The sequence below is a fragment of the Culicoides brevitarsis genome, chromosome 3 (assembly GCF_036172545.1).
Source record: "Culicoides brevitarsis isolate CSIRO-B50_1 chromosome 3, AGI_CSIRO_Cbre_v1, whole genome shotgun sequence".
Classification (NCBI taxonomy): domain Eukaryota; kingdom Metazoa; phylum Arthropoda; class Insecta; order Diptera; family Ceratopogonidae; genus Culicoides; species Culicoides brevitarsis.
Genome location: NC_087087.1, coordinates 15,846,771 through 15,859,439, shown reverse-complemented (window position 1 = coordinate 15,859,439; position 12,669 = coordinate 15,846,771). Strand labels below are relative to the sequence as shown.

The 12,669-nt window shown below is 29.7% G+C and overlaps 1 protein-coding gene across 2 annotated transcripts in view; it reads left to right on the top strand.

Annotated features, from left to right (window-relative positions):
• The window catches only part of LOC134834318 (serine/arginine repetitive matrix protein 2), a 144,669-nt gene that overhangs the window by 26,467 nt on the left and 105,533 nt on the right, over positions 1–12,669 (top strand). The window contains exon 1 of one of the 2 annotated variants that reach the window (XM_063848940.1): positions 9,949–10,055. The exons of the other annotated variant lie outside the window; for it this stretch is intronic. The gene's annotated coding sequence lies outside the window, so the exon portion shown is untranslated. Of the gene's footprint in view, positions 1–9,948; positions 10,056–12,669 lie in introns of those variants that run through there. 2 annotated transcript variants of the gene reach the window in all.

Sequence of the window (12,669 nt, the reverse complement as noted above, 5' to 3'; positions counted from 1 at the left end):
AATTCTCAACTTCAATTCCATAAACTAGTTGTTACAATTTTTGCTGCAATTCAGCAAATTCACTGCGTGAAAAATGAAGAGAAAGAGCGAGAAATAAATATTTTGTGTTGTAAAAGGAAGAATTTCTCTACATTTTTCAACAATTTTATTATTAGCATTATTATTACTCTACTTCGCTTGTTACGAATATTTATTTGTTGTACGTTCGTGAATTGTGGCTGAATCTGAATGCGAAAATTTTTTTTTTTGTGTAACACGTTCGTTTTGTCGCGCCACGTTTTTTTCTCTGTAAATATTTAAAGAAAAGAATTTCCTGCTAGATTCTCGATTTAAATAGCTTTGTCAACGTGACATGTTGTTACAACAACGCAAATTTCGGCATAAAATGCATTCGTTTCGAAAATTTTTGTTCGTTTTTAACTCGATTCGAATGATGAAAAATTATATCTCCGGAGAGAGAGAAAGTTTTACGCAATCGATGTTTCGTGCATCTGTTCCATCATCGTTTGGCGTGCGTGAAATGAGCTGCTTTTACGTAATGGTTCAAAAGTATTCGTATCATCATCATCATCCTTATAATTCGCCTTAATGAGACAAGCAGGCGCAACATCATATGTTGGAGTCATCAAAAAAAAAAAGTTTTTCTCCAAAATTACCCGACTAGACTTACTTTTCATTGTTAGTTCGGTGCTCGGTGAACCATGTAAAAATATTATTCATTACCCAAAATTATCTTAATGAACTTTTTTTTTCTTTTCTTCTTCCATCGTTTCGCTTTTCCGGCTCTTTTTCTATTGTCTTTGCTGCCAGAAATCTTCTTTTCCTCTTTTTTATATTTTTTTTTTTTCGTACAAAAAAAAAAGACCAGAGATAATTTTATTCATGCCATAAAATTGGCGTTTCCATTCAATTTTTGCACAATTATTCACACTTGTGACTCCTATTTTTCGGTCGGTCTTTTGATGAGATGAAATTTTTGATCGTCTTCTGGAGCGAAGACACGTCGCGTCGTCGCGCTAAGTGAAATCCGTGCAGATTTCAGATCATAAATGGGCATAGATAGAAGAAGAATGAAATACGTGCCAAGTATTCCAGTCATCATCATTGTTCTATTTCTATTTTTTACTTTACTTCGTGGCTTCGTTGTTCCTACGAGACAACGGATTGTGTTAAAAGCTTCTTAATGTCTTACGTTATAATCTAAATTACTTTACTTTTTTTTACTGTCTTCGTCATCATATTTTTGTAGGATTTAAAAATTTTCCTTCTTTTTGTTCGTCTTTTGTTTAAAGGGGATCGATTGAAGAGTTTTTAACCCGGTCATCTATTTTTGGTCCATTAACGACAGAAAGTGTCCCGTTATTAATAGAGGTTTGACAATAGAATTTCCAGTTCATTTCGTTGATTTTTTGCTGTGACGGGCTATTGTTTTGGTGTCACTTGACTTATGTTTTGTCTATATTTGACTTCGAAATTAATAGAGCTGTGAAAATTCAATAAAAATCATATATTTTATAAAGCAAAGAGAAAAAAAAATGAACTGAGTATTCAGTTTTTTTAAATTTTCTGAAAATATTAAAAAAATACAAAATATTGAAAAATTTGAAATTTGTTAATAATTCTATAAATTCAAAAATTAACTTAAAATTCATAAAAAATCATGAAATAAAATTTGAATATTAAAAGAGCAAAAAAAATTAAAAATATGAAAAAAACTTTAAATTTTTAATGAATACATAAATAAATTTAAAAAAATATCTGAAAGTAATTTTTCCTAATTTTAGGATAATTTCAATTTATTTATTTATTCATTTAAAATTTTTTGATTTTTTATTATTAATTTTTTTATTTGACTATTTAAAATTTCTTCTGAAAATTCAGATTCAGTTCTTCAAAATTTTCTATGAATCTAATGTTAATTTTTAAATTTGTAGATTTATTCACAAATTATAATTTTTTCAAAATTTTATTTTTTTTCAATATTTTTGCCTAAGCAAGTAACAATAGAATTTTTAAATTCGTTGAAAAATCGTTTTGAGAAAAATAATACTACGATTTGATACTAAATTTTATTAAAATTAATTTAATAAATTCAAAAAAAATCCTAAATATAAAAAAAAATATATTTTTAGAAAAAGTTTAAACTTTACCTAATTTATTTATTTAAATTAATTTTAAAAAATATATTTATTTTAATAATTTTTTTACGTTATTTTATATCTTGATTCTTTCAATATAAATATTTAAAAAATTTAAAAATATTGAAATATTCAAGATATAAAATAAGGATAAAAAAAATTATTAAAATAAATATATATTTTAAAATTAATTTAAATAAATAAATAAAATAAATTAATGTTTATACTTTTTCTAAAAATAATTTTTTTTCATATAGTTAGATTTTTTTTTTGAATTTTTTAAAATAATTTAAATAAAATTTATTCAAAATCGTAATTTTTCTCAAAACTTTGAAAAATTTATGAATTCTATTGTTACTTGCTTCGATAGCTGCAGCTATATGAACAAGGTTCCAACCACATGCCGGCATTTAACTTACCTTACAACAACAAAACTGACAACGTCGTACCTGAATGTAAGCCATTGGCAGCAACATTAGCTACACACAAGCCTACTACAGCCAGCATTGAGAGTAAAAGAGTTCGTCTGAGTGAAAATGAGTGCGTGGATGTTTGTTTTTGACAATCGAGATTTATTTGCCAATTTTTCGTCGTTTTGAAAAATCTGCACACTAATTGTCGATACATGCAATCTAACTTTACTAATTCATTAAAAATTTCGATTTTATAGTCAATTTCGAGGCACAGACACGAGACAAATGAATGATAGCTAATAAATTTAATTAAGATATTTGAATTGTCTTCTTTCTCATTTTACGTCACAACTTTTGCATCAAAGTATCTAAAAATATCCTTAATTGAAAATTGATACAGAGCATTTTGCGCGAATATGTGAGAAGATGTAAAGCAAAAATTTATAAAAGTAAATGACGGAGAAAATTCAATTATTATTGCTATAAGTGCTTTTTAGCACATCCTAAGCAACAATAGACGCACGACAATGAAAAAAATTGAAGAAGTAGGTTGGCACGCCCTCGTTTCAATATCAATTTATCTTTGTTAACAAGATATCGATGCTCGGTATGCGTTTTCGTGCCATAAAAGACGACAACGCTCAGGTAGTAAATTGAAATTCATAGTGCATAGTGAGCAAACATGAACACAGAAGCAACAACAAAACAACAGAAACATGAGTAATTAACAACAGTTAGCAATTAAAACATTGCAGTGCCTTATAAGGAACCCGGTCGATTTGGTTGGAAGAGAGAGACAAGTTCTTTAAAATGACAGAAATTCTTATCTGTGCAAGCTTTAAAGATGCAGACCTTGTTTTTGTGCATTCAAAGCATGTTTTTCCCCCCGAAAATTTTCTTGCATGTTCGGAATTTAATTCTATTGTTTTCCTCCGAGTTGAATTGTATCTATTTGCAGGCATTGTTATCATTATGATGATACATGCAAAGACGTGCATCGAACAATAGAGTTATAATAATTTCATTCAGGAATGAATGAAGTCGGAGGTTCGTGTAGCTGAACTATTATTTGGGGAAAAAGGGGTGGCTTGTGGAATGATTTTGCAGATGAGAAATTAATTCTATGGAGACCGAATGGAGACGAAATTTTGTGAATTCATTGAAAGGTCGAGTCATACAAGTAACCTATGGGCGAAAAATGGGTCAGATTGATCCCTTAAGGGATCAGGTTGACCCCTCAGAAGTCAAATTCATCCCTTAAGGGGATTTTTTGATCGCAGAACCAAAAAATTGAATCTTTCAAGAGATCATTTTGATCCCTTAAGATATCAATATGAACCCTTAAGAGGTCAATTTGATCTCTTCAAGAGGTCAATTTGATCTCTTCAAGAGGTCAATTTGATACTTCCAAGAGGTCAATTTGATCTCGTAAGGGATCATACGGATCTACGGATGAAAAATTCGGAAGCGAATCAGGTTGATCTCTTAAGGGAATTAAAAAATCCCCTTAAGGAAACAATTTGACTTCTGAGGGGTTAACCTGATCTCTTAAGAGATCGATTGAAAGTTTAGAAAAAAATTTTTAAAGAATTAAACTAAAGCTCTTAACTGAAGTTGTTGATATATCTCGTCTTGGTCTCAAATTTAAGGTCTTGAAATAAGTTCATTGGAAGGAAATCAGCTTAGTAAAGTGGTTGCGTATCTGACTGATGAATGTAAGGTCATCAGTTCGAGACTCGAAATCATGAAAAACTTTTCTGACTCCAATCGTGCTCAAAATTTACTGAGATCTTTTAGAAACCCTTTGGGACCTTCTGGGAGAGCTGAGTGAATTTTGAGGGCGCCTATTTGAGATGACAGGTAAAAATCTAAAACCCATTCCTCGGCGCTTACTGAGAAAGCTTACGATTTCACAGTATGAAGTACAATAGGACTCTTTAGAGACCGCGGTGCGAGCCATACTAGACTAGGTCTAGTAAACCCTACCCTACCCTAAGTTCATTTTAGATTAGGTTGAAGATTTGTTTGCAAAATCTTAAGTAGATCAGTTTGCTGTAACATTTGTCGAATACTGCTATATCTGTTTCCATGCGTCATTATTCTAAGAGCTCTGTTTTGTACTTTTTGTAGTGATGCGATATCTTCTTTTTTATTCAGAAACAATATTGAACTGCAGTAGTCTATATGAGCGCCAATCATGCATTTATACAGTGTAATTCGAGTTTGACTGTCAGTGATTAATTGTATTGTTTTACGTGAGTTTTATACAAAATTATAGAAATAAATCTCGTATAAGATTCATTTATTTGCTTCTTGACTTGCTGAGTAATCCAATAAAAATGATCAATAGGATTTTGCTATTTATCGAGACTAAAAGTCAGGCTTCTATCTGAAATTTTAAAAAATTTAAAAAAAATCAAATTTTTAAATTTTACTGACCTTTTATCCTCAAAAATTTTTTCGTTGAATTCTAAAATTTTATCTGTCAAGTCTTATCAGCTTTAACTCTTCAACTTATGAAACCTTTTCTCAACTAAAATCAATCCTGAAACTTAAAACTTACCTTTGACAAATTCCATTTGAACACAGTAAAAAATCTACGTCTCGCGCGGCGTGGAAAATTGATATTTTTGGCTTTTCTGAAGCAATGGTAGGTTTGCGGGCATATGTTTCTTGGTGAAAAATGATCTACTCGAGACAACAAACAATCCTAGTGAAAAACTTTTTTTTCAAAAAATTTTGATTTTCGACCAAAAATTCAAAAATTGCTTGAAAATCATGAAAATTGCCAAAAATCGAAGTTGAGGTGAAATTTTTTGAGAAAATTTTTTTTCACTAGGATTGTTCGTTGTCTCGAGTAGATCATTTTTCACCAAGAAACATATGCCCGCAAACCTACCATTGCTTCAGAAAGATTTTTACTGTGAAAACATTTCCATTTCCCACTCCTTCAAATCACTTCAAAATTTCTCTCTCTCAGCTATCTGTACCGAACAGAGGCGTCAAAGCATAGACAGACATGCATTACTCATTTAGCATCTGTCCTTAATTGCTTTTAATTAGACTTCTATTATGATAATAAAATTGAAATGGACATAGCTTTGTCCTCACGTAAAGTTCTCCAATCTGCGTTGAATAACAATATTTTATTGTTCAAATTTCTCAAATGTATTTCCTTTTGATGACGTCAAACATATTTTCTCCTCAAATGTTTCGTCTTCCTACAAAAAATATTGATTAATTACATAATTAAACTTTGGACAATATTTTTTCTCAAAAATCCTGAAATTCAAGAGACAAAAGGGGAGACACGACCCATGATTGATTACGAATTATATTCATACGTGTTTGATTAACTAACTACAACTTTCAAGCCCTGCAGTATAATTGATGATGCACATTTATGTTGATGATGGAAGTAATTTGACACCAAAACATTCGTACATTTAGTTTTAGTTAATTAAATTGAACTATAATAATTACTTTTCTTCTTTCTCTTTCTTTTTAGGTGAGTCAAAAGTTTTTTAATTCATTTCCTGGATGGATGCACTTCTTCTTTTGTAAGTACTACTAAAAATACCGTTGATTTATTTGTCGCTATTCTTTTTAAATTTAATGAAAAATGAGAGAAAATAACAAGACCGCCTCCTTTTTGTCTCTCTCGAACGTCTTGAATTTGTTTGTTTTCAATAAGAAAAATAAATGAATTATTTAGTGGCGACGACGCAAAACTTTTTCTTATGTGAACCGTATAATATGTTGTTAATTTGTGGTTCTTTTTGACAAGATTTGTGTTTTAACTTGAAGAACACTTATTACACAAAGGCGGTGCACAACACATTCTTTTTCTTTCCGACGCGCAAGCAAAATTAATTGTTTACTGACATAATACCCATAACGCTACCTGTTTCATAAAATGATAATATTTATGTTGTGGCTTTGTTTGTTATTCCCTTCGTCGTCATCGTCGTCGACGTCGTCATCTTCGTCGTTTATGTGATTTAGAAACCAAACTTTTCTTTTTTTGCACACACACTTTGTCATTTATTTATGAGATTGAAAAGAGTTGAGAATGCAAAAAGGAGGAAGCAACCACTTCGTTTATAAATATTTGTTTGTAACCGCATTTCTCAGTTCTTGTCTCTCTGTTTCTCGTTTGTTACTAATGAATCATGAAGTGCACAGAGACTTTTTTTTTGCACAAACAACATAAATTTTTCAAGTTTATTGTTGCGAGTGTCTTATAGTGGTCAAAAGCAATTAGACAAATAGAAAAATGTTTTTCAAGACGGTTGGAGACGGTAATGAGGTAATGAAGAGGTATACGGATGTATGACACACTTTTGCAATTGCAATAAGAGAAGCAGAAGTTTTTGGTAATTGGATTGAGACATTAACTAATCCCAGTTCAAAAGCTGCAAGTATGTAAGATAAGAACGTAAAACGATAGTTAGCTGAAAATTAAAAAAAACTTCGCTTAGATCGAAACTTAGTAATCTAAGCAAACTTTGAGAAATCTAAGTTTCATTCTAAACGAAGATAAAGAAAAGTTTTCAAATATTCTACTGAAGACTTGAAAAACGTTCAAACAATTGCCTTCACATTTTCAGAAGAATATTTGAGGTTCAGGTCAATATATAACTTTCAAGTATGTTTCAAGGACGACTCGTCCTAAGTTGAACTAAGGCTTCCTGAACTAATGAGAGCCTCAAGAGTTTTTTTAATGGTTTGAGCTTCTGAGTTTTTTTAACCATTTTGAAAGCTTGAGAGGCTCCCATAAGTTCATTGAAAGTTATCCATTGACCTAAACCTCAAATGTTCTTCTGGAAACTTGAACCCAATTGTTTAACGTAAAAAGAATTTTCTTTAAGTCTTCAGTAGAATATTGGAAAACTTTAACATAACTTCATTTTAAAAAACTTCGCTTAGATTGAAACTTCTAACTTCATTCTAAGCAAACTTTGAGAAATCTAAGTTTCAATCTAAACGAAGATAAAGAAAAGTTTTCAAATATTCTACTGAAGACTTGAAAAATGTTCAAATAATTGCCCTCAAATTTTCAGAAGAATATTTGAGGTTCAGGTCAACGAATCACTTTCAAGGTTGATTCAAGGTCGACTCAAATAAGTTGAATTAAGACCTCTTAAGCTTATAAAAGCCTCAACAGTTTTCAAAATGATTTGAACTTTAAAGTCCTTTTGACCATTTTGAAATCTCTTGAGGCTCATATGAGCTCAGGAAGTCTCAATTAAACTTAACTTAGTTGACCTAGAAGCAACCTTAAGGTTATCTGTTAACCTGAACCTCAAATATTCTTCTGGAAATTTGAAGGCAATTGTTTGAACGTTTAAGCAATTGACTTCAAGTTTTCAGAAGAATATTTAAAAGCTTCAACGATTCTTTATTTGAAAAATCTTCGCTTAAGTTAATGAGTTTCAATCTAAGCCTAATTTTGAGCGAAGAATTTTTCAAAAGATGGCTTTTGAAATTAAAGTAATAGATTTTGTTCTTATAATTGACTTTATCAGATCTGATATCGACGTTAAAATTTTAACCCATCGCCTTCAAATTTCTTGAAGTCTAATTGAAGACCTTTAAAAGTTCAAAATGAAACATTAGCAAAAGATTTCAGATTGAAAATTTGTCTCTTCAAGTTGGATCTTTTTTGAAAGAGACAAAATTTCAAATTGAAATCTTTTGTTCAAGTTTCACTTTGTAGTTTTGGAAGTCCTCAAATAGATTTCAATAAGTTTGAATGCGATTGGATGAAAGTTTAATAGTCAATTCAAGATCTGTTGAAAGCTCTATCTGAGGTACCTATGACCTCTCTAGGACCTATATATGACCTTAATTGAAAAGCAAAATTTTTCATTTCAAATAGGAGCAAAGTTTTTTTTCAATAAAAAATTGTTGAACCAATCTAAACTTAAATATTGAATTTCGTGTTCAATGAACTTCATACCTTTTAAACTAAACTTTGGTAAACTTCAGATAAATATTTCCCTTTAAAGAAGCTTTTTCAATCTTTAGAAGTTCATTTAAAACCTTCCAATTACTATCGATCTGCCAACCTCCAAAAGAACAAAAACACGAGCCTCATATTTCACTCAATTAACAACCGTCATCCTTTTAATCACCGCATCTCTGCCACATATGACAAGATAATTTGGCAAAAGAAACAGCAGCAGCAACAACTCTTCTTCTATTCTCTTTAGGAAAACAAACAAAAATACGACCAAAACATAAGTAAGAGTGTAATAAATTTTACTGCTTTATTGCTAGTAGGTACATTTCTCAGGGAATTTTCGGAACACATATGGAAGGTATTTACGTTTTCTTGTTTTCCTTTCTGAAGACATGAGAAGAAACTGGTAGAGAAAGTATTGTAAAGAAAGAAATAAAATGGAACGTTGTTTTTTTCGTAATTGTTCCTATTAGATTCATAATAACATAATAAGGAGTTCCGTTCAAAAAAAAAATTTTTTTTTCGTGGATATTTCAAGGATGTTTTGAGAAAGTGTGCACATGTGGTCTCAACGATATTTTGGACTATAAAACTTATTTTTCTGCTTCGCTCTTTTTTTACGATAACGACGCGCGCGAGATGCATTCCCTTCTCGTGTTCCATGCCAACTGTGGAATCTGCTGCTGCTTTCCTGCGAATGAAATAAAAATCTAAATACCGCTATATTAGTATGCAAACAATACACGTTCACCCCATAGAAGCCGTACAAGGCATAGCGCCGTATGCGAATCATTTGCGCATGGGTGAGTTACCATTCACCCACCAATTATTTGGGAAAATCTGTAGCAGACCCTACGCACACATACACACGCAAGAAACAATATTTTCATTTCACAACAACAACAGTTGAAAAAAAAACTACTAAAAATCGGCATTCCGAATTGTAAGAGACAAACAGTTGCATACAGCATGCCGACCATACCGCTCTAACGAAAGGAAGAGTCTCCTGGAATATAATTTTTAAAAAAATTTTTTGTAGAACGACAAAAAGTTTGTGACGTATATTGTTTAAATCTTTTGTCTGGATGGACCGAGTTTTTAAAGGATGATTTTTTTTTGCAAAGTGATTTATTCGAAAGGAGTGTTTATGAAATTTTTGGTCATTTAAAAAAAGGAAAAATTAAAAGAAAAATGAAATGAAATAAAATACAGAAAAAAATTAAATAAATTTTTAAGTGAAAAATTTTTAAGAATTATTAAATAAAAAAGAAAAGAATTAAGAAAAAATTATTTAAAAATTATTTTAAAAAATATTTTTTAAAAAATAATTGAAACAAATGATTTATTTAAATTAAAATAAAAAAAATAAAGAAAATTATTTAAACAAAATTTAAAAAAAAAAAATTAAAGTTAACAATTCAAGTAAATGAGAAAAAAAATATAAAAAATAAATTAAAGAAGAAAAGAAAGAAATTAAAAATGAAAGCCTTTAAAAAGAATTACGATAATTGGATTAAAATGAGCAAATATGTGATGGAGGTAAGTTTCCTGTAGTTTAACGCAATTAAGGTGACGCGTCTCTAAGTGCAAAATTAAGAGAAAAAAAATGTGTTGTGAAATAATTACATTTAAACATCATTATTTTAATTCAAGTGCAGAATTAATTGCAAAATATGGAGCAACGGGATTTTTTTCTTCCACGAAATTAATTCGGAATTAAAGAAATTCAACTTAATTAGAATCGAATTAATATAAAATTGTGAATCAAGGAATTTAAAAAAAAATATTGATATTTACAGAAAATATTTAATAAGAAATTAGTCTGAAGAAGTCTCAAGAGTTATTAATAAAGATTTGGTGAAAATCCATAGAAATAGTGCATAGCAACATGAATAAGAGAAATGAAAAAATTTCTCAAGTGATTTTTATTTAAAGAAAAAATTTTGCTAATAAAAAAAATGATTTTAATGTATAATGGCAAAAAAATCTTAAAAAAATATGATTTTAAATATTTTTGTCTTAATATATTTTGAGAATTTTTTTCTAAAAAAATTAAAATAATAAAATTTAATTAATTAAATAAATAAATAAATATTTAATAAAATTTAATAAAAATTTAAAAAAATATTTTTTTTTAAATTAATGCATAAATTAAAAATTGAAAAAAAAATGCAAAATTTTTTAAATAATTATTTTGATGGTAATAAATTTTACAAACAAAATCATTCATATAGAAGTGTTAAAAAAAATTATTTAATAAAGAGGGAAAAAAAGCATAAAAGGGACTTTTTAAAATTAGTTAAATTATTTTTTGTGAAAAAAAAACTCAAAATTTAAAAAATTTTTAATAAAAAAAAATTTTTTGTGTCCTTTAAATAGTAAAAAAAAAATTAAAAGCAAATTCTTTAATAACTCAGTTTACCAAAGTTCAAAAAGTTTCTCTATAATTTATTCATTGAATATTCGTGTCTATTTTAAAACGACTTAAAATCTTAATCACCTGTAAAACAATAATAAATCCTGTTATAAAGTATCACTAAAAACTAATTAATTTCCTTATCGACGACAGAACACTCCTTCTAACAAAAAAAAAACAGGGGAAAAAATTTGTGATTTTGAAAATCACTCCCAAAATCGGGTTAGGTCAGTAATTGATTGCTGTTGAACATTCGATGTCACCATCGAGTCATTGTCGGTAACAACAACACTTTTTGCTTGCAACAACGCAAAAGACGACACAATAATAGACAAAACAACATGCAATGTTGTAATAAAACAAGCTCTAAACAACAAAGTAAAGACCCATAATAATGGCACACACTCAACTTTTTCCTTTCTTTTCTACCACTTTCCTTCCAATACTAAATAACTACGAAGTTTTGATGAGCGGAGTTGAGTTGTAACATATTGTTCTGCAGTAAAGTCACTTACTGACAAATATGAGTCGCTCCTATGAAGCATAAATAATTGCTACTGTTGATGCGGTTTTATGACAATAGACGTTTTTGATTTAATTTTATTATCTTTCCTTTATGGCACGGGAAAAAACAATGACACATGTGTCGACCGTACTTGTCGTGCCATGACTCCTTTCTCATACATATTTTTTTTTTATAAACAAGAAAAAAAAAAGTTTTATCAAAAAACAAGCAATAACTTACGAGTTATATAGCACTAAAACATGTGCTATGTCCCGTTTCTTATGACAACCAATGTGTTTTTATGCTATTATTATTAACTCTCGACAACAACGAAACACGAAACGAAACACGTTTAACCTTTTCTTTTCAATTTTTTTCTCTCGCCAAGTTTGGCTCTTCGATGCTATGAAAAATTCATGTCTCGGAGGAAAAAATATCGGCGAAACATGGAAATTAGGTCCCATCAACACAAAGAATGTACATTGGGATAAAATTTTGAATTAAGTATTAGGGCATAATTTCAAAATTTGCATTGGGACAAAACTTCAGAATGTGGATTGGGGCAAAAATTTTAACTGTGCATTGGGGCAAATCTTAAAATGTGCATTAGGGCAAATTTTTAAATGTATATTGGAGCAAATTTTCAGAATATGCATTAGGACATTAGTTCAAAATGTGCACAAGGAAAGAAATTTCATGTCCCAATGCATATTTCTGAACTAATAAACAATGCATACCTCGAAATTTTACCCCAATGCACATTTTAACTTTTGCCCTAATGCATATTCTAAAATTTCGCCCCAATCTATGTTCAGAGCTTTGTCCTAATTCACAATTTAAATTTTTGCCCTAATGCACATTTTAAAATTTTGCCCTAATGGACATTCTGAAATTTTATCCCAATGCACATTTTTGATGGGACCTAATTTTTTAAATTTCGCAGAAATTTTTTCTTCTGAGATATAGATTTTTTTCATAGTATATCGAACACAATATGACACAATTTTGGCTGCAACTACTTCTTATCACCTCAGTTTGCTTGACTGAATTTTGTGATATTTTTAAATGTCATAAGCATGTGCGTGGCGTCGTTACTCGTTCGAGAAATAGTGAAAAAAAAAATTACAAAAGAACGTCTCGCTGATAAACTATCAGTTTATTGACCGGGATTCTGTTTCCGACACACGCTATCCAATCCACTCCATTGACGTCAAGTGTTTTGGTTTGCACGT